The sequence below is a fragment of the Eupeodes corollae genome, chromosome 1 (assembly GCF_945859685.1).
Source record: "Eupeodes corollae chromosome 1, idEupCoro1.1, whole genome shotgun sequence".
Classification (NCBI taxonomy): Eukaryota; Metazoa; Arthropoda; class Insecta; order Diptera; family Syrphidae; genus Eupeodes; species Eupeodes corollae.
Window position 1 is genome coordinate 246,369,735 of NC_079147.1, and position 25,470 is coordinate 246,395,204.

At 35.3% G+C, this 25,470-nt stretch overlaps 1 protein-coding gene and 1 non-coding gene across 9 annotated transcripts in view; one reads left to right on the plus strand and one right to left on the minus strand.

Moving 5' to 3' along the window:
- LOC129941922 (heterogeneous nuclear ribonucleoprotein L) overlaps nucleotides 1-25,470 on the minus strand; it is a 537,346-nt gene that overhangs the window by 440,301 nt on the left and 71,575 nt on the right. The gene's annotated exons all lie outside the window — the stretch shown is intronic.
- On the plus strand, nucleotides 23,283-23,354 carry Trnae-uuc (transfer RNA glutamic acid (anticodon UUC)). Its single transcript has one exon. It is a non-coding gene; the product is annotated as a tRNA-Glu (tRNA).

Sequence of the window (25,470 nt, forward strand, 5' to 3'; positions counted from 1 at the left end):
TTTTGTTAATTGCTCCTATGTTCGTATTTATACCTTACCTAAATCTTGCCTCACACAGAAAAATAGATACAAAAAAAAACAGTGGCGCACAACAAAACCAAAATAATGCAAACATGGGCCCCATCACCAATTTATGTATATCTAATCTATAAAGAAAAGAAAGAAAGGAAGGACGAAATAATTGAAGAATTCCTTTGCCAAGAAAATGCGTACGTAATGCGTATGTGAGCTGCAAAGGTACGCAATAAATAGATACAGATATTTCAAATACAACAAACAAACAAACAAACAAACAAGCAAGCAAACAACATTTTGTAAAAGAAAAGATACACATAGCAATTTTGGTACACGGCAGCGGCGTGTATAAATTTAGATGCATTTAAATCTAGTTCGAGTACGATAAATTTGTTGGGTTGTTTATTTAGTTTTATAAAACAAATAAATTTTTATAAAATTGTTTATAGAGAAGTAACAAAAATTTACATTGAAAATAAATTTATAAAAATAAAAAAAGGACAATGATGAAACGCAAATCCAGGCATATTTTTGTATGGAATTTCAATCAACAAAAACAAAACAAAATTGTTACATCCAACCGCAATTCTCCTCCCTTCTGTCACCCCTCCTACCCTTGTTGAAAATCCCCGCATAAATAAGATTGGAATGAGATCGGGATGCAAAAATTCAAGATACGCGCTATAAATAAGCATCAGCTTTCGATTGGCATCATGACGATGATGGTCGGCCAAGATTCAGAGCCTAAAAACCACGACCGACTGACGAAGACTTGACGCACAGCGAAGCAGCGCGGTGGATGGTGGTAGCGACCGTACGACACGTATCTTGTGTGCAAATTTTCTTCGACTCACTTGGAGACACATTTTTGCGTTCCCGAGATGAAAATGAAAGAAAAAAAATACCAAAAACACGGACTAATTCTAATTTAAAAGCCATCAGATACATCACATAGCTTTTGAGATACATTCGTTTTTATATACAGGCAGGCATGTGAACAGTGAACAACTGAACAACGCTGAGATACATGAAAATTATAAATTTCAGTTCAGTTTCGGTTCGGATCGGTTTGGGGGGGTTGATTGATGGTTTCGCCATAGATGTCAGTCACGATATGACGTAGAAAGAACTTTGATGACTTCTGGCAGATACGATGTGTAGATATTTCTTCAATTTTTGTTTTTTCTGTTTTGATGGAACACGAAAAATTAATTTATTTTCACTTTCTTTTTCGAGGGGTGGAGTACAGAATGATGGAAATGGAGCCAGAGAGGGAGGTTAAACGGGGATACCACAGCCGCCGCCATATGTTTTAACTTAACTCTGATGGAGTCTTGAGTTGTATGTTCGTACAAATAGGAATATCTAAGTGAGTTGCTGAATAAGACGAACATCACGATGGCTTTTTCCCGCTAAACAAATCGATGAAAGATTGGCGTCTAGAGCAGTATTCACTCTCGTAAAGAAGATTTAGAGGAAGATACATCATAAAAAGACTAATATCTGACAGATACAATCTAAAATTGAAGACAAAATGTGAACTAAAACTATTTTATGCATGCAGATTCCTATCCCCATTCCCTTACCCTTACCGACCATTTTTTTTTTCGTCGTAAAGCGCTGATGTCGCGTCGGTTATTGGGCGCGTTGATATTTAAGTTGACAATAGATTGAACGTTAGTTTACACGATGTGTCATTAATAGATAATAATTTATATATGTATCTATAAATATTTACGAAGTGAGAGGTGGCGTTTTATGTATGTCGTTATATTTGTTTATATTATTTTGTATTATTTTGCATAATTTATTTAAATTTTTTGTTTGGGTTTTTTGTTTTTATTTTCTTTATAATTTTTCAGTCACCACAGACATTTTTGTGGTTTAATTTTATGAGAAAAGTAGATATATGAACAAATTGAACTTATATATTTTATGTCGCATATTAGTGAAGATGATAATAATTTAAAATATTTAAATGATGAATGATTTGTTGAGACATTTAAATGGTCTCAATTGGAGATAAAATGATTTTAATGTTCTTTTGGACAAAGTGTTGTATCGGAAGTGTGGAATTTATTTTATTATTTTTTACAGAGACGTGGAAGGAATGTCTGTAAGGCATCTAGCCAAGTTCTTAAAGTTATAAAAGGTATAGGCATTTTCTCAAATAATTTCTTTGGTAAATTATTTTTTAGTTTGGTATATTTTTGAACAATATGCTATTATTTGTATAATACAACATCAAGGGGTCGTCAACCTTTGCGCTCAAATGTCGGGCCTAATTTTCAAGGATGGATTGCAAAAAATCTACACACATGACATTTGAAGAAAACTTTTTTTATTTCATTTGTCAATTCTTGAAATTTAATGAAAAATAAAGAAAGGATGATTTTTAATTAAATTTGCCCTTCACACGTCGTTGAATGCACGACGGCTGGTAAGATATCTCAGCTTTAGAAGCTTGAAACAACTAAAAATAGAGGCAGGGATGCGACCCACACTGATAACTTCCCATTCCTTTGGTCGATTTGTCTTGCTTAAAAGTTTGTCTATATGTATAAATTTTTACCAAATTTGCGTACTATTTTTTGTAGATTTTATTTTTTATAAAAAAAAGGACTGTTGGATTATTATAAACAAATTACTGAATATCGAAAGCAATATTTTCGGTGAAATAAGAAAGTTTAAAGAAAATATTTTTAATTTTTGAAAAGCTATTTGAGTCGAAAGTAAATTTTTATCAAGTTTTAGTATTGTTTTCTTTTTTTGGGTTTTTATTTTTTCTAAAAAACTGTCAGTTCGATTTTTCTCAAATTTGTTTCTAATGTTGAAAACAATATTTCTTATAAGTAAAACGACGTTAGAAGCTATTAACTCAAATTTTTGAATAGATATTTGAGTCGAAAATCAATTTTTGTCAACTTTTATTAATTTTTTGTTTAGGTTTTCATTTTTTGTAAAAAAAACTGTCCATTCGATTTTTCTCAACATTTTTTAGTATGTTGAAAACAATATTTTTTTAAGATAAAAAAGTTTAAAGCCTAAATTTCAAGTTTTTGAAAAAATATTTGGATCGATATTCAATTTTTACCAACTTTAAGTAATGTTATTTAAGGTTTTTAATTTTTATAAAAAAAACTGTTGATTAAATGTTTCTCAGAATTTTATCACATGTCGTTGCACAAAATTGTTTTGGAGATGAAATCATATTTAAGTCGTAAAATTTTCGAAGCGACAAATTTTTCTTCAGTTTTTTTGATTTATGAACAAAAACCGTTAAATGATTTTTTTTTCTAAAAATATACTTGTTTTATATCACATTACAATATACAATATAAAATTTAATTCATGTCTCTAGCGTCATTTCTTCATGAGATATTTGGAGTTAACCAAAATGTTCACCTTTTCTTTAAACTGCTATGGTAAAAAAAACACCTACGCAATTTTCTAGAGAGCCCTTTATGAATTTTTCTGCCTTATTATCTGTAAAACAAAATTTATTTGAAGTCGGTGTCCCTTCTGGTTCTTGAGCTATGGAAGACGAAAAAAACGTAGCGAACGTACGCATTAATTTGGTTAAGATCCTCGTTGATGGAGAGGGACAGTTCATTGAGCTGATGAAAAGGCCTGGCAAGGTGGAGTTGAACATCATCAGCATACAGGTGAACCGAAGAGTGATAACAACACACAGGCAGATCATTGATGAACATACAAAAGAGTATTGAACCAAGAATCGAACCCTGTAGGGCTTCTTGTGTCTGAGAGCTGAGCATTTCCCCCAGAAAAAAACATTTGTGATCATCTGACAGATAGTCACCAAGTATCGAGCATGCCCGCTCACTGAAGCCAAAGAAGTTTACGAGTTTCCACTTTATAATACTGTGATTCACTTTGTCAAAGGCCTTTGTAAAGTCGAATAAGCAGAGGAGATTTGACCCTTAATAGTCCACCCTAACATCTTCAAGAAGATTAACCATTGCAGTAGAGCAGCTATGATTTGCTCTGAAACCAGATTGTTTTTAAACAGCAAATTGTTAAGGGAAATATGACTTAAGATCTGTTGCTCAATTATCTTCTCAAAGACCTTAGAGAGGCAAGGTAAGATGCTTATGAAGAACTCATGCAATTTTCCAAGAGCGAGGGAAAGTAGAAGTGACGATGCACCAATTTATAATATGAGTTAAATGGTTTATAATTAGTGGAAGTATGAGTTTATCAAAACGAATAGGCACTCCATCATCACCAACAGAGTCAGACTTGATAGCCTTCACACATTTTAGAATATCATCTTCACTAAGAACATCAAAGTCCTCCAGCCTAGGCACATTGTTCAAGGAGTTAAATGTAGTATTTGCTTCAAAATCAGCAACAGAACTCGACTCTCCAAGGAAATAATCATTGAGCTCATCCGGGTCCAGGGAACATTGAGCTCCTATAGCTTTGCAGACACCAATCCTACATAGGTTGCGCCATAGCTTTTTAGGTGGTAAAGAGGTATTGAGTTTGGACGCATAATAGTTGATTTCGGATGATCGAATTATAGTTGTCGCTTGATTACGGGCTACAAGAAAATGCCCTCCAGTTAACAGGTGTTGGTCTACGCTTCCATCTACTTTGTAGTTTGTTTCTATTTTTAATGCTGGTTAACATTTTAGAAGTGAACCAAGGTCAAATGTTATTTCCGTTTTAATTGGGGCACATTGATTAAAGAGTTGGAGCAACAGATGTTGAAACAAATTAACTTTAGCATTAGCATTTGCATAAAGACGACAACTAAGCCAAGTAGCCATATCTTCTACATTTTCGTCAAAATCGTGCCAACAGATTAACGATGATTGAACTTTGATGTACATATCAGACAAGATCTAACTGTAGAAGTGAGTGATATGACTTCCTACAAACACTGAAAAATCAAAGATATTATGAACCAAAATGTTTGTATAGATATCTTGGAAGAATGTCACTATAAAGCGTTACCTATCCCCGATGCGGCTTTTAATGAGTAGCACTTGCATCCCGGAATCTAATCAACTTTCAGTACTCGGTATGTGTATCACAGATCACCTCTTATGGAATGATCACATATTCGATATCGCCAAAAATGCTGTTAGATGCTTAGGATTTCTTCCGACAGTGCAATAAATTGGTTACGCCTGTAATTTGCAAAGCCTTCATTCGTCCAAAACTCGAATATAACTCCCATATTTGGGCAGTTGCCCCTCAAACAAGTTTAAGTATTTTGGACATTATCCAATAAGAGCTTTGAAAATGATAGGCGATAGATTTTATAAACGAAACAACTACGTCACTCGAACACCGTCGCAATGTCTCATGCATTTCGTTGTTCTACCGATATTTTTATAAACAGTGTTCTGTCGAATTAGCCAGTTGCATTCCCCCTCTCAAAAAAATTCAGCCGTAATACTCGTACTTCTAGGAATGCTCCTCAGTTTACCCTTGAGCTAAGTTTCGGACGTATTGTCAAATATAGAGATTCTTTTCTTAAACGCACATCGAGAATGTGGAATGCTTTACACAACTCTGTTTTTCCCTATCGTTTTAACATTCAAAACTTTAATACCAATGTGCATCGGTATTTCCTCTTTCATCCTTCCATATTTTCCTAAAGCTCGCACTGTGTTCAAACCTTAAACATGTTAAGGGTATTAATTACCCCTTGAGTGCCTGACAACTATACAAATAAGCTACATTCAAAAGAAGAAATTAATGCTCACAAAATGGGTCAACTAGTAACATAAAGACCCAAAACACACTATAGTTCGAAGCAAAAGAGTGCTTCCGTGTCAATGTCAAAGTCCCCTAACTTGAATATTTTGTGGTGACCTTAAAAGAGCAATAACAATCAATTTTGGGCAGCAGCTCAAAATGCATGGTGTATATAATGAGCGGAGCGATGTAAATTATGTCATTTAAAAAAGTTTTTTTTTCTAAATCAATGACTCCGCTTAGACCTATGGAAGCGTTCGAGACAAATGCAAGACCCATTAACGTACATTTTAGTGAATAAGATTTTAATTCATTCATGGATGGGATTGTGAAAAAAAGGTATCAGTTTCGACAAAAAAAAACGTAAACCGATAAATTAAGGTTTCCTATTAACAAAGTTTTATAGATAAGACATATAAAAAACAAATTGCAATTTAAAATTGAAAGTAGCAATTTTAATTAATAGCTAAAAATATTGTTGCCCAATTTTTCTTGAAAAACCATTTTCGTTTTTGGAAAAAACTTACCCTTTTTCTCTTATAGAACTCTGGAAGGACTATTTTATTAAACATTGAGTTTTCCTGGCTGAGCCCTTCCCACCAATTTATAGTTAGCGCCAAAATAAATTTTTTTCGTAAACGACAAATCAAAAGCATACTGATGGTCCTTGAAAGAACTTGTACCCATACTCAGTATTGTTAATTATGAATTTTGCTTATTTTAGAACATGACAATAGCCTTCAAGGCTCCATGTGTTACTGGCTAATTTTAATAATTAAGTTGCCTTTTTTATTGGAAATGTCGCTTGAGATAAAATGGCGGGAAGGGCTCGATTTGTCAGTGAACATTGTAAGCAATTTCATATAACACAGAAATTGCTGCTATAATTTGCAGAAATCGGTTGTCGAAGGTCACCATGCCTATGACGAGACTATTTTTTCGGTTTCATTAGTTCAAAAACGGATATTTTTACGTGAGGACAAAAAGCGTGTAAATCAACCCGAAAAAGGTGAGGATAATTAATTGCAGACTATTTTGGGTGAAGGCGATTACAACTGCAGAAAATGATTACCAGTGGAGTGCTAATCAGCCAGCCATTTTTAAACAATTTTTTGTCTTATGAATAGTTGGAAATGGTCAAAAAATGAGAGGTGACCTAATTCCTCTACTGCCTCCTGGTTTTCTCAATTGGCCAAACAATCGCCAAGTACCACTTTGATTCTTACGAAGACTACCAAAAATGCCTAAATAGTGGTTTGCCCCTAAAGGAAAGAACGTTTGTATGCATGGTATTCAGACATTACAAGAAAAACACGTATTTTTTTACTTCAAAACATCGGATATAAGGTTATACATTATTGACCTTTTAATTTATATTCTTTGTAGCCAAAAATTATCTGAGAAACTCAAAACATATTTAAATCAAGATCTCTTTTAACTTGAATATTTTTATTTCAAAAACAAGAACCAAATATTTCAGTCGCACGTTTTATTTTAATAACTTGTCAACTTTACTCCATTACAAAGTATTTCATTTTTTCTACTATAATTAATTTTCTATATTTTTATGTGCATATGGAATGTATTTATAAATACATTGCTCATTAAAATTGTACTTTAAATGCTTGACTGCACTTGAAATTGGAATCAATTGAGACGCTTGAACTCAAACCGCCCTACAAATAACATACTAACTACAATATGCACACAATAGACCTACACTCGTTTCGAATTACTTTAAATCATTTGTTGAAATTTGATATTTTCTACATGATGTGTCGACAGTACGTATCATTTTTTTTACTTGCAATAAGGTAAGTGAATATAAGACGAGTGTTGGATTCACACAAAAAAAAATAAGAATCGGACGGAATGTACTTTTGTCTGGTACTACGAAGTGCAGTATACAACATGGAGCAATATTTTTTGAGACTTTTTTAACGAAAGTAAGCATTTGTTCAATACGTTAATTGCTTACGTTAAGTTTACAATTTTCACTAAAATCAAAACTTAGAACTTGCATAATTTCAACTATTTACAGCACCCAAAAAATGTATTAAAGCTTGCAGATTTGAGGTTATCATTTGTTGAGTCAATGAGTATTGGGAATTTGTTAAATTTGCTAATTAATTAGCGAAATAGTTCGATCCGCTACAAATAGTTCTAAAACGAAAATTACTTCTTTAAATAGCCTGACTAAGATTTAAAAAAAAACCGACAAAGAAAAGATATACATGAAATCGTTTCATTCAATACACCAGCTTTAGAGCAAAGCTGCAAATACTATTTACAGGTAAACCATTGGCAAAATTGATTTAGAACTTCTTGAAGCTTTTTACAATCTTTCATGAAGTTAAGAATTCGAAAAATTTCAACACCATCTGCATATATAAACTATAAAGAATAATTTAAAACTGAATGAAAATCATTAATAAATAAAATAAACAGTAATGGACCAAGGTGACTCCCTTGAGGTACACCAAAATTGATTTTAAATTGATATAAAGGGTTACTCCTTTACATGACATTATAATATCAATCTTTAAGATATGACGAAATCTACATAATGAAACGGTCGTCCAATTATATTTAATGTACAAACAATAATTTCATGACTAAATTTGTCAAACAGCTTGCTAAAGTCTGTAATAATGCAGTCGACTGAAGAGTGTTTTACGAATGTGTCCAAACAAAAAGTTGAGAATTGTAATAAATTAGTAATTGTAAATTTCGATTCACAAACTCATTTTGATTTTTAAATATAAAATGAGATCCATTAAAAGAAATTAATTTACAGACAAGAGATTCAAAAAAAATCTCACTATAGGGCCATAATTCGTAACAAAATGTGAAGAACCTTTTTAATAGTTAGAAAATTTCAGGGGGAAAGGTTGAAAAGAAGAAACAAAGAATAGGAAACATTAGTTACACATTTTTACAAAGGTAAATGGAGTGGAAAGTTGTTTCAGGTTTCCAGTTTTTTTTTGTTGACAAAAAAAACCAAAAATGGGTGTTTAATACCCCAAAAACTGTTTTTGACCTAGCCCCCCCCTTTCAGAAAAACGATTTTTGTAAAAATTGTTCCATGTTGTTCTGAACATTGTTTCAAATTTTTTGATCTCTATAATCAAAGTTTTTAAAGGTTTGGAATAAATTTGAAAAAATTGTATTGTAGCACTTAAATATTCAAGAGCAGACGAATTCCTGAGATGGAATCAACGGTGGCGTCTACAGTTCCAGTAAGGTTGAACAATTTAGTGAACAGCCTGCACGACACCACCTCCGACAACGGATTTAGGCTGGTCGATTTCGCTTCGGGGCAGGGCGTTCTGGTAGTTAGTACGCAATTCCACCGTCAACCAAATTGACCACATTGCTATCGACGCATGACACTTCTCCAGTATACAGGATAACCGAACAATCCGAGAGGACAACATTGAGTCGGACCACTATCTCGTTGTAGCCAAGGTACGGCTACGGATATCCCGCCACCACAGCGACCCTGGTTTGACAACGAATGCTGGCAAGCGCACGCAGTGAAACAGCAGGCATACAAAACGACGCTGCACAAAAAACCAGAGCTGCTCGCGAGTATTACGAGCAGAAGAGGGGAGAGGACCACTGGCTTCTTAGACGGAAAAAAAGAGAGCATGAGAAGCGCACGATCGAGAAGATAGAGGGATGTCACAACAGGAATGAGGTTCGTAAATTTTACCAAAAGGTAAAAAAAACCTCCCAAGGATACCAGAAACGAACCGTAAAGACGATCAGGGGAACATGGTAGTACCGCAGTCGGCGATGACGAACCGAATTCCGTTGTAAGGGAGATAGAACCACCTAACCTCGGCGACGCAGATCAACAATTCCGCCTACCCCACCTTGACGAAGTGAAGATAGCTACATATATCTAAACTTAAGTCAAACAAAGCTGCTGGAGCTTACGGCATCGCTGCCGAACTAATCAAAGCAGCAGGCGATGAATTGGTAGGGACCATGCACCAACTCGTCTGCAAAATATGGTCGGAAGAAAGTAAGCCCGATGAGTGGAACCTCAGCATAGTTTTCCCAATACAGAAAAAAGGAGATTCTCTAAATTGCGCCAACTATAACTGAACGTCTGAAGCCATTCGTCAACATCCTGATAGGTCCTTATCAGTGTGGCTTCAAACAAAGCTGCTGAAGCTGACGGCATCGCTGCCGAACTAATCAAAGCAGCAGGCGATGACTTGGTAGGGAGCATGCACCAACTCGTCTGCAAAATATGGTCGGAAGAAAGTAAGCCCGATGAGTGGAATCTCAGCATAGTTTTAACAATACAGAAAAAAGGAGACCCTCTAAACTGCGCCAACTACAGAGGCATCAGTCTCCTTACAATTGCGTATAAGATCCTTTCTGCCGTTTTATGTGAAAGTCTGAAGCCATTCGTCAACACCCTGCTTGGTCCTTATCAGTGTGGCTTCAGACCAGGAAAGTCCACTATCGACCAAATATTCACACTACGGCAGATCTTGGAAAAAAACCCAGGAGCTTCAAATCGATACCCACCATCTCTTTATCGATTTTAAAGCCGCGTATGACAGCATCTATAGGGAAGAGCTCTACCGAGCAATGTCTAGTTTTGGCATCCCTGTCAAACTTATCCGTTTGTGCAGAATGACGATGGAGAATGCCCGCTGCTCTATCAAGGTCGAAAAAATTCTCATCCATGCTTTGATGTCAAAAAATGTTTTGACAAGGCGATTCACTGTCATGCGACTTCTTCAACATCGTTCTGGAAAGAATCGTGCAAAAATCAACCGTCAACACTAGAGGCACAATCTTCCAAAGATCCATCCAATTACTCGGATACGCAGATAATATTGACATAATTGGAAGATCAAAGCGTGATGCTGCTATCAAAAAAGGACATTGAAAAACGACGTCTTGGACAAAACGTAGAATAACTCTTGCAAATCGCTGCTTCTTTGGACTTAGAAGGCAATTGAGAAGTAAAGTAAAATCACCATCTATAAGAAACTCATCATCCCGGTTATCATTTATGGCGCTGAGGCCTGGACCCTATCAAAAAAAGATGAGAGGGAGAAGCATCCTAAGGCTTCGAGAGAAAAATTCTTCGGGTGATTTTTGGTCCCGTACGCATAGATATAGAATGGAGGAGAAGACGACGAACTGTACGGGCTGTACAGCGACACTGACCTACTTAGCAGAATTAAAGTCCAACGGCTTAGATGGCTAGGTCATGTAGAGCGAATGGACATCAACGCTCCAGCCCGGAAGGTCTTCGAATCCAATCCTGAGTTACGGCGCAGTAGAGGAAGACCGCGATTCAGGTGGCGCACCCAGGTGGGAGAGAACCTCAACCAACTTGGCGTGCGAAACTGGAGACAGCTAGCTAGGGACCGAGCTGGCTGGAGACGCATGTTGGTTGAGGCCCAGGTCCGCCCGGACTGCAGCGCCACCTTAAGTTCGTAAGTAAGTGGCAACCATTAGCCAATCAATAAAATATCAAAGCAAGCAACAAGATTTATCTGTTACATTTTTTACGGTTTAAAATCTTTATTTTTTATTGAATATTTGGACCAATTTGATTTGAGGGATTTTGGATAGGGAAGAAGTTTTAGTTTTAAGATTTTGGAAAAGTGGGCGGGGGAGCATCCTTTGTAAATTTTTCATACTAAAAATCTACATTTCCCGACTCTTATTTATTGGAAAAATGCAACGGTTAGAATTTAAAAAATATAAAAGTTTGGAATTTCGGAAAAGGGAGACCAGAATTTTTTAAAAACAAGAATAGGTTTTGAAAGCAGCAAGTAACTGCAACTTTACTGTGAATTTATTTTAACATTTTTGTTTGTTATTTTATTTCAAGGTGTTTCATTTGAAATCGATCTGATTTTCTAAATTAAACATAAATCTCTTTAAAAAAATACATAATTTAGGTTTAAAAACATAAACATACACAAGCCCTATTTTGTATGGTTTTCAATTTTCCATTAAATTAAATTTTATATATATTTTTTTTAATTTAACATTTTGAATTGATTTGTATTGCAATTTTAAACAGCAAAACAAAATATAATAATAATTGTGCTTTTTCTGCAAATATGGTTGATTGTTAAATAAAATAATTTAAACAAAAAAAAAATTGTAAAAAGAGAAGAGATAATAAATTCAACTGCAATTGGCATTAAATTAATCTTTATTTGTATTTTTGCAATTGAAAGGCATCGCGTCGTTGTTGCATTTCATTTTATAAGCAGGTTGGTAAACATAAAGTATCTATAAGTTGAGTATATGAGTATCTATTTATTTATGTATATGACTCTTTTATATTAAACAGCAAACGAGCTACAAATATTTGTATCTATGATTGATTTATTTATTTATTATTTATTTTTTTTCTGATATGTATTTATAACGATACTAACTACAACAGGGTGAGTATAAAAATGTGTCAATCTGTCGTTGATAGGTTTTATGTTTTTATATTTCATTTTTATAAAGGCTTAAAGTAATACGAGATGGAAAAAAAATAAAAGATTATAATTAATAGTCAGAGTGCACGCAGTGAAAACTGAAGACATCAGAAAAAAGAGAACCTGCAAACTAGTGAGGTCTAAAACAGATGTTATTCATCAAGACGAAACTCATTTGTTAGCATTAGATACGAAATGTAAAAATAAATAGATGGAATATTAATGTTTTCGACTTCGACTCTATGACTATGACTACGACTTCGGGGGGACTGTATAGTTGGTATGGGAAATTTAAGTTTTTTTGCTTTTGTTTTTAGTTTCTCGCGTTTCTTTTTAATGCTTTTTGCTTTGACACGCTGTTTGACATTACCCAGGGTTGTGCTATTAATGTTAATGATTACGGTTTGTCTATAACAATATACATATAGGTATATAGTGATGGCTTGTCAGAAATCAAGAAATTGACACAGACGTTATAGGAGATGATGTTCAAATGGTAGACATGTGCATTCAAGAGGACACAAGCGTCCATAGGTTTTTTTTCTTAAAACCAACCTCTGTCTATCAACTCCTACTCTCACCTCCACGTGGTGAACATCGGGTGCCTAGTACCTCAACTGGAGATTGGGTTCCAACCCCAGTGGAAAGTTGTTGGGGGCAGCAAACGAGAGAGGTGGGGAGAGGTGTTTCCACTAAGGCACCTCTCCTTATCCAGACGGCAGCGGAGGAATTCCCGAGATGGAATCAACGGTGGCGTCTACAGTTCCAGTAAGGTTGAACTACTTAGTGAACACCTTATAGGGCTTCTTCGACTTATTCGGAGCCCAGGCCTGTAAGGAGCGGTTTTATCCGGCTCCCCATCCTTGGAGTTATACTTAGGATCTGGCCCTCCAGGTTGGAGGTTGTGCGTCGGGGTGACTTCCTGGCCACGTAAAAGCTTTCAAAGTTGCGAAGCACCAACAAGCCTCGGATACGGACGGATTTACTGTTGACAACCAACGCAAACGAATAAAGGACAACGAACTTCGGATATGCACGTGGAATGTTAGGTCCCTTAACAGACCACGTGCGGCCGAAGAATTAGCGGAGGCCCTAGAACGATATAAAGCAGATATCACCGCCATCCAGGAAATACGATGGGATGGGCCGGGCAAAAAGAGGATGAAAAACTGCGATATTTACTATGGTGACTGCTACCACGAAAACCAACAGCGCTTATTTGGATGCGGATTCGTCATTGGAGCCAGACTTAGGCAAGAAGTCTTGAGCTATAGGTGCATCAATGAGCGCCTCATGACCATACGCATCAAGGCTAAATTCGGCAACATTAGCCTGATATGCGCGCACGCCCCCACAGAAGAGAAAGACGACAACACCAAAGATATGTTCTTCGAGCTCTTAGACAAAACATATGAGCAGTGCCCTAGCTACGATATTAAAATAGTCCTGGGCGATTTTAATGCCAAGCTAGGAAGGGAAGACATCTTTGGTGGAATAATCGGGATGAACAGCCTGCACGACAACACTTCCGACAATGGATTCAGGCTCATAGATTTTGCTGCGGGGCGAAACGTAATGGTAGCCAGTACGCGTTTTCCACACCTCAACATCCACAAAGGAACTTGGACTTCTCCAGATCAATCTACCGTCAACCAGATTGACCATATTGCGATCGACGCCAGACACGCTTCCAGCATCATGGATGTACGAACTTTCCGAGGAGCTAACATCGACTCGGACCACTACCTCGTTGTAGCCAGGGTAGCACTTCGGATTTCCAGACCCAAGGCAAAACAGGGAGGTGCTGGGAGAAGATACAACGTCGAACGGCTACAATCGCCAGAGATCGCCAAATCCTTTTCCGACCGAGTGACAAGTAACCTCTCTCGAAGTTCTCTGCCGCCAACACAATGTATCGAAAACCAGTGGCAACATTGCCAAGATGCAATCAGAGAAGCCGCCTCTGATGTGCTGGGTTTCAAACAGAAACCAACAAGGAACCCCTGGTTTGATGAGGAATGTCGGCAGGCAAATGCAGCCAAACAACAGGCACGCAAAGCGGCGCTGCATAAAAGGACGAGAGCTGCTCGTGAGCTCTATGAGCAGAAGAGGCGAGAGGAACGCCGACTTTTCAGAAGGAAAAAGAGAGGGCATGAGAAGCGTGCGGTCGAAGATGTTGAGAGGTATAAAAGCAGGAATGAGGTTCGAAAGTTTTATGAACAGGTGAAACGAAATTCACAGGTACATAAACCTAGAACCGAAGGCTGCAAAGACGAAAGTGGAAACATCATAGTGGAACCGCAGTCAATGCTGAGGATATGGAAGGACCACTTCTGCAGACTGTATAACGGCGATGAAGAACTGAATCCCGCTGTCAGGCAGGATGACCCATTCGATATAGACGACGAAAGCCAACAATCCCGTCCTCCCGACTTAGACGAAGTAAAGATTGCCATATCTAAGTTGAAGTCTAATAAAGCCGCTGGAGCAGATGGCTTGAATGCCGAGCTCTTTAAAGCAGCTGGAGATAAGTTGGTTAGGAGCATGCACCAACTTATCTGTAAGATATGGTCGGAAGAAAGCATGCCCGATGAATGGAACCTCAGTATTGTTTGCCCGATCCTGAAAAAAGGAGACCCTCTAAACTGCACCAACTATAGAGGAATAAGTCTACTTAACATCGCCTATAAAATCTTCTCTGCCATAATATGTGAACGTCTAAAGCCCATCGTCAACAACCTGATAGGTCCTTATCAGTGTGGTTTTAGACCAGGAAAGTCCACAGTTGATCAAATATTCACATTACGGCAGATCCTGGAAAAAACTCAAGAGCACCAAATCGACACCCACCATCTTTTCATCGATTTCAAGGCCGCATATGACAGCATCTACAGGGACGAGCTGTATAGAGCCATGTCTAGTTTTGGCATCCCTGCCAAACTCGTCCGTTTGTGCAGGATGACCATGGAGAATTCACGCTGCTCCATAAAGGTTGGAAACAACTTAACAGAACCTTTCGATGTCAAAAAAGGTTTTAAACAAGGTTTTTTTTTAACATCGTGCTTGAAAGAATAGTGCAGAGCTCACACGTCAACACTAGAGGCACTATCTTTCAAAAGTCTGTCCAATTACTGGCATATGCTGATGACATTGACATAATCGGAAGAACTCAGCGTGATGTCAATGGGGCTTTTGTGAGCATTGAGGCAGAGGCGGCAAAAATGGGTTTAACGGTTAATGAGGGCAAAACAAAGTACATGCTGTCGTCTAGAAAGGACATACAACACCGACGTTTTGGTCAAAACGTCACAATCGACAGACGTACCTTTGAGGTAGTCAAGGACTTCGTCTACCTAGGCTCCGCTGTAAACGCAGAAAACAACACCAGCGCTGAGATCAAACGCAGAATAACTCTTGCTAACCGCTGTTTCTTTGGACTAAGAAAGCAATTGAGTAGTAATGTCCTCTCTCGAGGGACCAAAGTGTTGCTATATAAGACCCTTATCATCCCCGTCCTGCTATACGGTGCAGAAGCATGGACCATGACAAAAGCGGATGAAAGCACCTTGGGTCGCTTCGAGAGAAAAGTTCTTCGTGTGATCTACGGTCCCGTATGCATCGAAGGGGAGTGGAGGAGAAGATGGAACGACGAACTGTACGGGCTGTACAGCGACGTAGACTTAGCAAGAAAAGTAAAAGTCCAACGACTAAGATGGCTGGGTCACGTAGAGCGCATGGAAACCAATGCTCCGGCCCGGAAAGTCTTCGAATCCGCACCCACAGGACAGCGCAGTAGAGGAAGACCGCGGATCAGGTGGCGCGCACAAGTGGAAGGTGACCTCACCCAACTTGGAGCGCGAAACTGGAGACATCTAGCTAGGGACCGAGCTAGATGGAGAAGTTTGTTGGGTGAGGCCCTAGTTCACACAGGACTGTAGCGCCACCTTAAGTAAGTAAGTAAGTTATAGGAGATATGAAATGAAAGTGCGACAGCCAAATAAATAAATAAATACGCACTGACGATATAAAGCATCAACTTATATGTATGTAGATATAAGAGCTGTATACACATACATACATTTAAAATCTGTATACGTATTTTGTCTAAGAGGTTTCCTTAGAATTTTTCAAGACAAATCACTTTTGAGTTGTTTTTTCTCACACAAATCATAGACACTTTGTATCTTTTCAAAATTTTACTTTTGAAAATCTTGAATAACGCATTTAGTGCTAAAAATATTTCTTTCGGCTTTGATTACAAGAAGAACAATATGCTCTCGAGAGACATTAACAATATTTGTTTATTTATTTGCATATATTTTTCTTTAAATAAAGGTTTCAAAAAAATCATTATAAAGAGTTTTTTTTTAAATGAGGTTTATTTTGACAGCTCGTGGCGGCCATATTATTTCTTTCACTTTCTGTCAAAATGGCTTCTTTTAATCATTTACTAAAGAAAAGTCATAATGGCAAGGTTCAGCATCAAGGAACACATGCAAATGATACAACTTTTATATCAAAATGGGTGTTCTCTTAGTAGCAAGGATACGCCTGTTTTTATGAGGTATACATGGTCTGGTCACTGGTAATGCTTTGAGGTTCACTATTTCAAATATGGTGACCAAATTCGAGTCCACTGGTGAACAATGAGCACACACATGGAAGCCAATGAAACGCAAGATCTGCCGGAAACATCGCCCGCAGCAGGATCCAAGTCAATTTAGCTTCGCTCACAAGAACTTGTTGAACTTTTGTCGTGATTTGAGCCTGCACCCATACGAAATCCAACTGACCCAGGAGCTGAAACCAAACGACCATACGCAGCGCCGTGACGCTTCAATTGGAAGTTGATCCCAATTTCAGGCGAAAAATCATCTTAAGCGATGAGGCTAACTGCGAGTGTGAAAAATTAAAAAGAGGCTGGGATGCGACCCACGCTGATAACTTCCCATCCGTATCAATTTTTACCAAATTTGCGTACTATTTTTTGTAGATTTTATTTTTTTTATAAAAAAACGGACTGTTGGATTTTTATATAAAAAGTTACTGAATATCAAAAACAATATTTTCTGTGAAATAAAATAAGTTTGAAGCCAATATTTCAAATCTTTGAAAAGATATTTGAGTCGAAAATCAATTTTTACCAAGTTTTAGTATTGTTTTTTTTTTAGGTTTTTATTTTTTGTAAAAAAAACTGTCAGTTCAATTTTTTCCAAAATGTTATCGAATGTTGAAAACAATATTTCTTATAAGATAAAATTTGTTTGAAGCCAATATTTTAAAGTTTTGAAAAGCTATTAGAGTAGAAAAACCACTTTTATATTTTTTTTTAAAGCTTTTATTTTTTGTAAAAAAAAATTGTCAGTTCGATTTTTCCCAAAATTTGTCCTAATGTTGGAAACAATATTTCGTATAAGTAAAAATTAGTTAGAAGCTATTATCTCAAATTTTTGAAAAGAAAAGTCGAAAATCATTTTTTACCAACTTTTGTTAAATTTTTTTTCGGTTTTTAATTTTTTGTAAGAAAACTGCCAATTCGATTTTTTTCAAAATTTTACTGAATGTTAACAACAATATTTTTTGAAAGATAAAAGTAAATTAAAGCCAATATCTCAAAGTTTTAAAAAGATATTTAAGTCGAAAATTAATTTTTACCAACTTTTATTAATTTTCTTTTTGGTTTTTATTTTTTGTAAAAAACGGTCAATTCGATTTTTCTTAACATTTTGGAGGTGACAAATATTCTTTCAGTTTTTTTTATTTAAATGGATTTTTTTCAAAAAATATACTTCGATGATATCACGTTACAATATATTATATAAAATTTAATTCAAGTCTCTAGCGTTTTTGGTTGGTAAGATATTTGGAGTTAACCAAAATTTTCACCTATTTTTCAAACTGCTATGGTAAAAAAAAAACCACCCACGCGATTTTCTGCCTTATTATCTGTATAACAAAATATATTTGAAATCGATATCTCTTCTGGTTATTGAGCTATGGACGACTAAAAAAACGTAGCGAACGTACGTACACACGCACGGACAGACCTTGAAACGTCGAGAAATGTCAAAATTTTCAATTTGACAAATCGGACCCGTTATAATAACTTCCTATGGGAAGTTAATGAGCCAGATTTGGGACGACACCAATCCATGTGAGATTCATAAGGTTAAAATGCATCCAAAAAAATTACTATGTGGTGTTAATTTTGTGCTTCATTGATCCGTAATAAAAAAAAAGAAAATGATGCTGGCCAGGCCTACCCTGTCAACCACGGCGGCGTTCACTCTAAGTCGATTATCACTAACTTCGTGTGCCCTGAATTGAACGATATGGACACCAAAGACATATGATATCAAAAAGATAGCACTACGTGCCACACAACTCAAGACACAATTGATATTATGATAGAGCGGTTTTATTCTTGGCCACAAAGATCGTGTGATTTAACCTTTTTAGACTTTTTCTTATGTGAGAGGTCTATGCGAATAAACAGCAAACCAGTGCAGCCTTGAAAAACAACATACCGATTCAGATCGGTCAAATTCAGACTGGTTCATGTGCCAAGGTCACCTAAAACTAGACCACTTTGGAATATTATATTTTTATCGGCGTAGACAAACGACTTCAAATAACTACACAAAAAATATTCCAGCGGTGTTAAACTACAATCCCACGACTCGAGATAATGAGCTCACAAAAATTTTCTGTCAACAAATTGATTGATTCGTTGCGTTGCGGGAACCGAACCATTGCGCGAGTTGAAAACGTTTTTCAAGAGTAAGTCTAACAATTTTGAAATGAAAAATCAAAAGCCAAAGGACAGCTGTGAAAAAGCTTAACTCCGAAAAAAGTATTACCAGATTGAAAACCATACGAAAAAAACACGTTATAATGTTTTTTTGAAATTTAAATAAAATTTCTGAAAGATCTAAAACTCAAAACCCTTTTAAAACCAATTTTCCTTCAAAACTCAATAATATGAAGAAAAAAGTTTACCACTAGGTTGGATTACTATCTACATATGAAAGCATTCCAAGATTCCAACAGTTTTCTAAATATGCCATCCTAAAGAGCTAAAACACAATAGTTTAGAGGGTTTTTTGTGCATTTCACGCAGAAATGTAAGAAATTGTTTTGGAACGTAGCATTTTTTCGAAAAATAAAATATACATTTCTTGTTTCCTTTTATATTAATGCGAAAATTCAAGCGAGACAATCTGATATGAAGAACTATCGGTCTTTTTTTGACGTTATTTTTTCGTACTTAATTTTCAGGTCTCTATTATTACTATCGCTATCAGTCAGCTCACTCGTATTTTGACCTTAAAGGAGACAACAAAACTTAAAAAGTGTAGAAAGAAAAATGCTTGGTTCTTGAATTTGTGGATAAAGTTGCATTTAAGTCCATAACTTATCTAAAAAATTAAATTAAAACAAACTAGGGTAAGCAATAAAGTTTGGAAGAAACGTCGGTGTGGCACTCACAAATTACACGTTTCAGAATCGCTTTTCACTTCAAATCTCAACGGATTCAAAGCTTTTATATCAATAGATATGAAAGGTTAATTATGTTTTTCAATTAGCCATTAGTTTAACAAAAGTGTCACTTTTGCTATTTTTGGGACATTTATATTAATCAAATTCATGTTGTTAAGTTAATTCACCTTAAAAGGTGGACTTCTCTATTTTTTTAAGATAAAAAGTTTTGTATTCAACAAAAAAATTAATTTTGAAAGAAATAAAATGCAAGACTAGGTCCCTAGAATTTGCTAATTTCAAAATTTAAAATGATTTTTAACAGACAAAAAGTCTCTTTTAGATTATGAAATATACAGCTGCGGACAACTAATTAGAAACATTACTTGCTTCTTACTTCCACATTCACTTTACCAAGTGTGACTAGAATAGCGGTGTCCAAAAACGGTGTAATGCAAGCGTTATTAGATAATTGTTTGAAAAAGCATCATTTAAGCATAAGTCTTTGCGAAAGTACACAATAAAATCAAGGTAGAGTGTTAAAAGTGTTCGTTTCAACTGGTCAACTAATTAGAAACAGTTAAATTACATTTGATTTGAGTGAAGTAAAAATGATCTTTTTATTTGGCATTGGTAAGTAGAAAATTCTGAATTTTCCTACAATAGCGATTCTTGAGCTTTGGAAGCTTAAGATGTCCTATAGAGCAATTGTATCTCAAATGAACCGGGACTGCTGAAAATGTACTTTGTAAAAAACGGGTCCGTAAGACAAGCTGCCAAATAGATCGTGTTAGTAGGCTGGCCAAAAAAGACCCAAAAATAATCTCCAAAAAGTATCTCCACAGAGATACAAGGATGTCCCGATAGGGCCACACACAATCAGAAGAAGATTGGTAGAAGTTGGGTTGCATGGTCGTGTTTCTCGGAAGAAACCATTAGTACCCACAAGGCAACGTTATCTTAGAATAGAACTGGCAAGATCACACGACAACTGGACGGCAAACGAATGGAAGCACATAGCGTGGAGTGACGAAACTAAAATAAATAGGATCGGCCAAGATGGTGCACATTATGTCCGAAGGACAAAAGGAACAGCGTTCCACCCTAAATACGTTTTGCCAATAATTAAGCATGGAGGCGGCTCGCTTAACGTTCGGGGTTGTTTCTCGTGGTGTGGAGTTGACCCAATCCATCGAATCGATGGAACGCTGACAGCCGTTAAATACATTGACATTCTTAAGGAACGATTAGTGGATTGGGCCGCTGAAAACATATGGAAGTTTCAGCAAGACAACGACCCCAAGCACACTGTTGGAATAACGAAACAGTTCTTTAGGGACCAATCGATAACAGTTCTGGAATGGGTATCATCAAGTGCAGACCTAAATCCGATAGAGCATCTTTGGGCAGATGTGATGTTCTTTCGAAGGTATTAAAGATAATAATAAGCTGCTTGGAAGGCTGTACCCGTAGAGCAGTGCAGGCGGCTTATTTCATCAATGGAACAAAGATGTCGGGAAGTTTTGAACCAAAAAGGTTTCGCAAGGTATTAAAGATAAATATAAGGTAAATGATAATATAAAGTTATATATTTTATAATAAGATATGATTTTTCTCTTTTTGTTGTCCACCTTAATAAACGCTGTGTTTTTCGCAGAATGTGGCTTATGAAATAATTGTTATGTTTGGGAAACATTGTTTTAAGTTTAAAAAATATATTTAGAAAAAAAAAATATTTTTGCACAAACAAAATACAGATACTGCTTTTAAAGTGAATTCAATTTGTGTTTCTAATTAAATTCTCAAAAATTTAAATGCCGTTTTATTTCTCAAAAAATCTAGATTAACTTATTTTTGTTCGAAAATCATTTTAGATTTTGTCTCAAAAACATTTTTGGTAAGCACCAAATAAAGCGCTTATATATGTGTGTACATTTTACATTCAAACTTATATACAAAATTTTAATTCCTTTCTGGTATATTGAGTATTGTAAAAAAAATTATTTTTTTTTTTTAAATAACAAACAAATTACATTTTTCATCATCAAAAATCATCATCAATTTGATCATTGACAAGAGCTTGCACAGGAAGAGAGGGGCACCCTTCTAAAGCAATACCAAATGTTTTTTTTTTAGAAAGAAGCCATATTGCGAATACACAATTTAGAGAGTTTTGAAAAAATCACATATTTTTAAATTGAAGGTTTCTTCTTAAGAACCTAAATACTTACTCTTTTTCTAGAAACAAATTTAATGAAAATAATTTAAAGTTTTTTTTTTTTTAATTCTAAATTGAGTGAAACCAAAAATTTGGGTTGTCTTTGACAGCAAACCGGTTTTTGGTGAATGTCGTGAAATTACTAACAAATCTTTACGTATAAAACTTGACTGTAAAACTTTATGTTAGATGCTAGATTGTCCACTGGTCGAAATTTGATGAATTTGGAATAGAGCTGAATATCTGATTCATATTATGTTCTTGTTCTAGTCTTCAGTTAAAAATAGTACTTTCAACAACAATGTTAAAGAAATTAAAACACAAATTTTGTTTTCATGTACAAAAACTTAATAATTCAATATAAATATAATGGGGGTCATGTCCATTAACGCAATACGATTAGTTTTGAATTAAATGGAATTCCTTCCATAAAAAACATACAAATTATCTCCCAGTCGTTGGGGTCATGACCCCTACAACCCCCTTCCCTGGATCCACCATTGATAGTTCCTGAGTTATGGCTGGCGAAAAAAGCTACCCCAAGCCTATGCCCACACAGACTTCTTTCTGAAACCCACCGATTATAAAAACTTCCTATGGTAAGTTCAAAACACTGCAACTTTAAATAAACTGCAATGGAATCAAATTATTTCCTGCTGATAAAAGTGTCTTGTTTTCTTTGTGACTCTCTGAAAAAAATTACTTTTCAAAATACATTTCAAAAATTTTAGAAGAAACTTCCTATTTCTGTTGTTCGAAATAATTGTAAAAAATTTTCAGAACTTTTAAAGAAACAAATTCCTTATTTTTGAAATATGTTCACATTTGTATTGAAATTTTGCACAAAATCATTTCTAGGAAGGAAAAGCGTTACAAAATTCAAAAAATATAATTTAAGTTTTGTATATTGATGTTAAGAAACGCATGAATCACAATAACAAATGCGTTTTATTTTCTGCCCATGCCGCTATTAAGTTGTTTACTTTGTTGACCGTTGTACTAAGAGACTTATAACTTAAAGAAGAAGGTTTAAGAGCCGATATGTGACACTTAAGTTTATTGCATATTGACACTTTAACTAAGTCTTAGAGCGATTTGAGTAGCGTAGAAAAACTTAAGAGACTTCAGAAAAACTTAAAGTGAAACATAGTTTCAGTTTCTCTTATATCTTCTTCTACTTAAGTGCCAATTTCCTGACATTGGAACTAAACCCTAACAACTATTAGTTTATTTCAAATAGTGAGTCAAGATGTTTAAACAAGTTATTTTTTTATTTTGTTGATGTATACCTATAGATATTGTATCTACAACACAATGATTATGTATCTGATTAAAAGATTTTTCATCTTATAAAAATTTCTATATCCCATATGGTCTAGTGGCTAGGATATCTGGCTTTCACCCAGAAGGCCCGGGTTCGATTCCCGGTATGGGAAGTTTTTTTTTCGTGTCATATGTTATAATTTGAAATTATTTCATTTTAGAATTTAGGAAATTAAACTTAAGAAGAAATAAATAAGCTTAACTAGTTTAGCACTCCTTTTTGCTCAAATAATGTTGATTGCTGTGAGATCCAAAGTCCAATAGTGACTTAATTCTGAGAATTAAAAGCTCATATCGAAATTTTGCACGTTTAAATTTCTGAAAGATACACACATTTTCTAATAATTTTAAAAAAACCTTACTTCTTTGTTAGGTTTTCTTAAAGATGACTAGAAATTTAACATGTGTGTTGTAAAAGTAAGTTTAAGATTGAACTTCATAGGACTTATTCGGAATTATAAGTGACATTTCAATTCATCCACAAAGAGATGTATTCACCTGAAAAAATGTATTGATAAATGGAATGCCAAGTGATAGAAATTTCCGTCGAACAATTCTTTGAAAAAACAACTAAAATGTTTCCAGAAATGTATCAGATAACAAAAAATTCTGCAGAAATCACGTTGTTTCAATTTTGTTCTGCCTGAAGCCTTAAGTCTTGAATATTTCTAGTAGACAATTTTTTTGTCAGTTTAACGACAATGATATTTGTTTTGGCACTAGGAAGAGGAGAGAGGGTTTAACTAAGATCTTCTAACTTTAATTTTTAACTACACGCATTTTATGTACCCAAACTTAAACAAAAATATTGATACATAAATTTCATCAATAATATTGAACGCTGCCATAAAATTAATATTTCCCATCAGTTCTTACGAAAACTCTCCTTGAATTCTGTTACGTATTTTTTTTGTACAATATTTTCTCTTTATAAACTATGTTCTCAATTTTGTGTTTCCCATCATCAGCAAATTTGAACTTGTATCTTCTGATACCTCATAAACCATTAGACAGAAGTATTGTTTCCAAATTTGTTGCACATACTATAAACTTTAATCTATAACGCAAAACGTAGATTGGTAGGTTAGGTAGGTATAAGAACCTGAGAAAATCAGGTGTAACACTGACACCGACATTTTACAGTCAATATTGTTAAATTAGAGAGATAGATACATTTTTATGGTGCAGTTAGATAGATAGAAGACCGACCAACTTACCGACAATAACTACGTAACGTATGTCGTCGTGCATAGATGTTACCATGGAGGCAGAACAGAGTAGGTGCTGCAGGCATCATCAGCACTGCACTACACAGAAAAGGCAACAGAAACATTAGAAACAGAATCAGACATTAGGAGGCGAGACGAGACGAGGAAGGTGTAGATATACGAGTTAAAGTAAAGTAAAATTTATATCTAGATCATTTGTTGCGTGCACTCTTGTTCTGCAGGTTGATTGATGATAGCTTAGAGGAGAGAATAATTTCAATGGGTGTCTGATGGATACTGTTTTATTGGTATAGATACGAATACGAATATACGAACGTACGAATTGTAACTGTGCTAACCGCAAAACTCTGATCGAATTTAGGTCTTCGATTCTTTAGAAATATAAATAGGGTTGCCAGATTGGAAAATTGGGATTTCTTTTTTCAAAAATTGCTGACAAAAAAGTTTAATATGGCAATGGAATTATAATTTTACAACAAATATCTCAAATCAATCTTAGCCGATATTTCTCAGTGCACAAATTATTACTATGAGGACCAAGACTTTTTTTCAACAGAGATAAAGTTAAAGTTTAAATAATGTATTAGTTGTTCCGTAGTTTTTTTTTTTAAGTAAAAATAATTCAAATAGAAGCTATAAAACTTTTTACTTAAAATTGGGCTACTTGTATTTGGCTACGGTTTATGCCAAAATGTATTTGGCTATCGAGAGCTCAGGACATGGCAACCCTATACACTATCTAACACAGGCACATAGAAGAATAGGCAGACCCAGTTATGCTCTAAACAAGATATACAGTTGCGGTCAACAAAATAGTACAGCATTGTTAAATGTTTGTGGGCCAAGCAAAACTGATTTGTATGGTGGAAGAGGTTAGAAGGCTTTCAAATTCCGAGCACAGTGCTAAATAGAGATACACTTTTTATTAACAATCAGGGGATTGTTAAGGGTGTTTTTTTTTTGAGGTAGAGAACATTGAAATGGAATATAACATAGATGA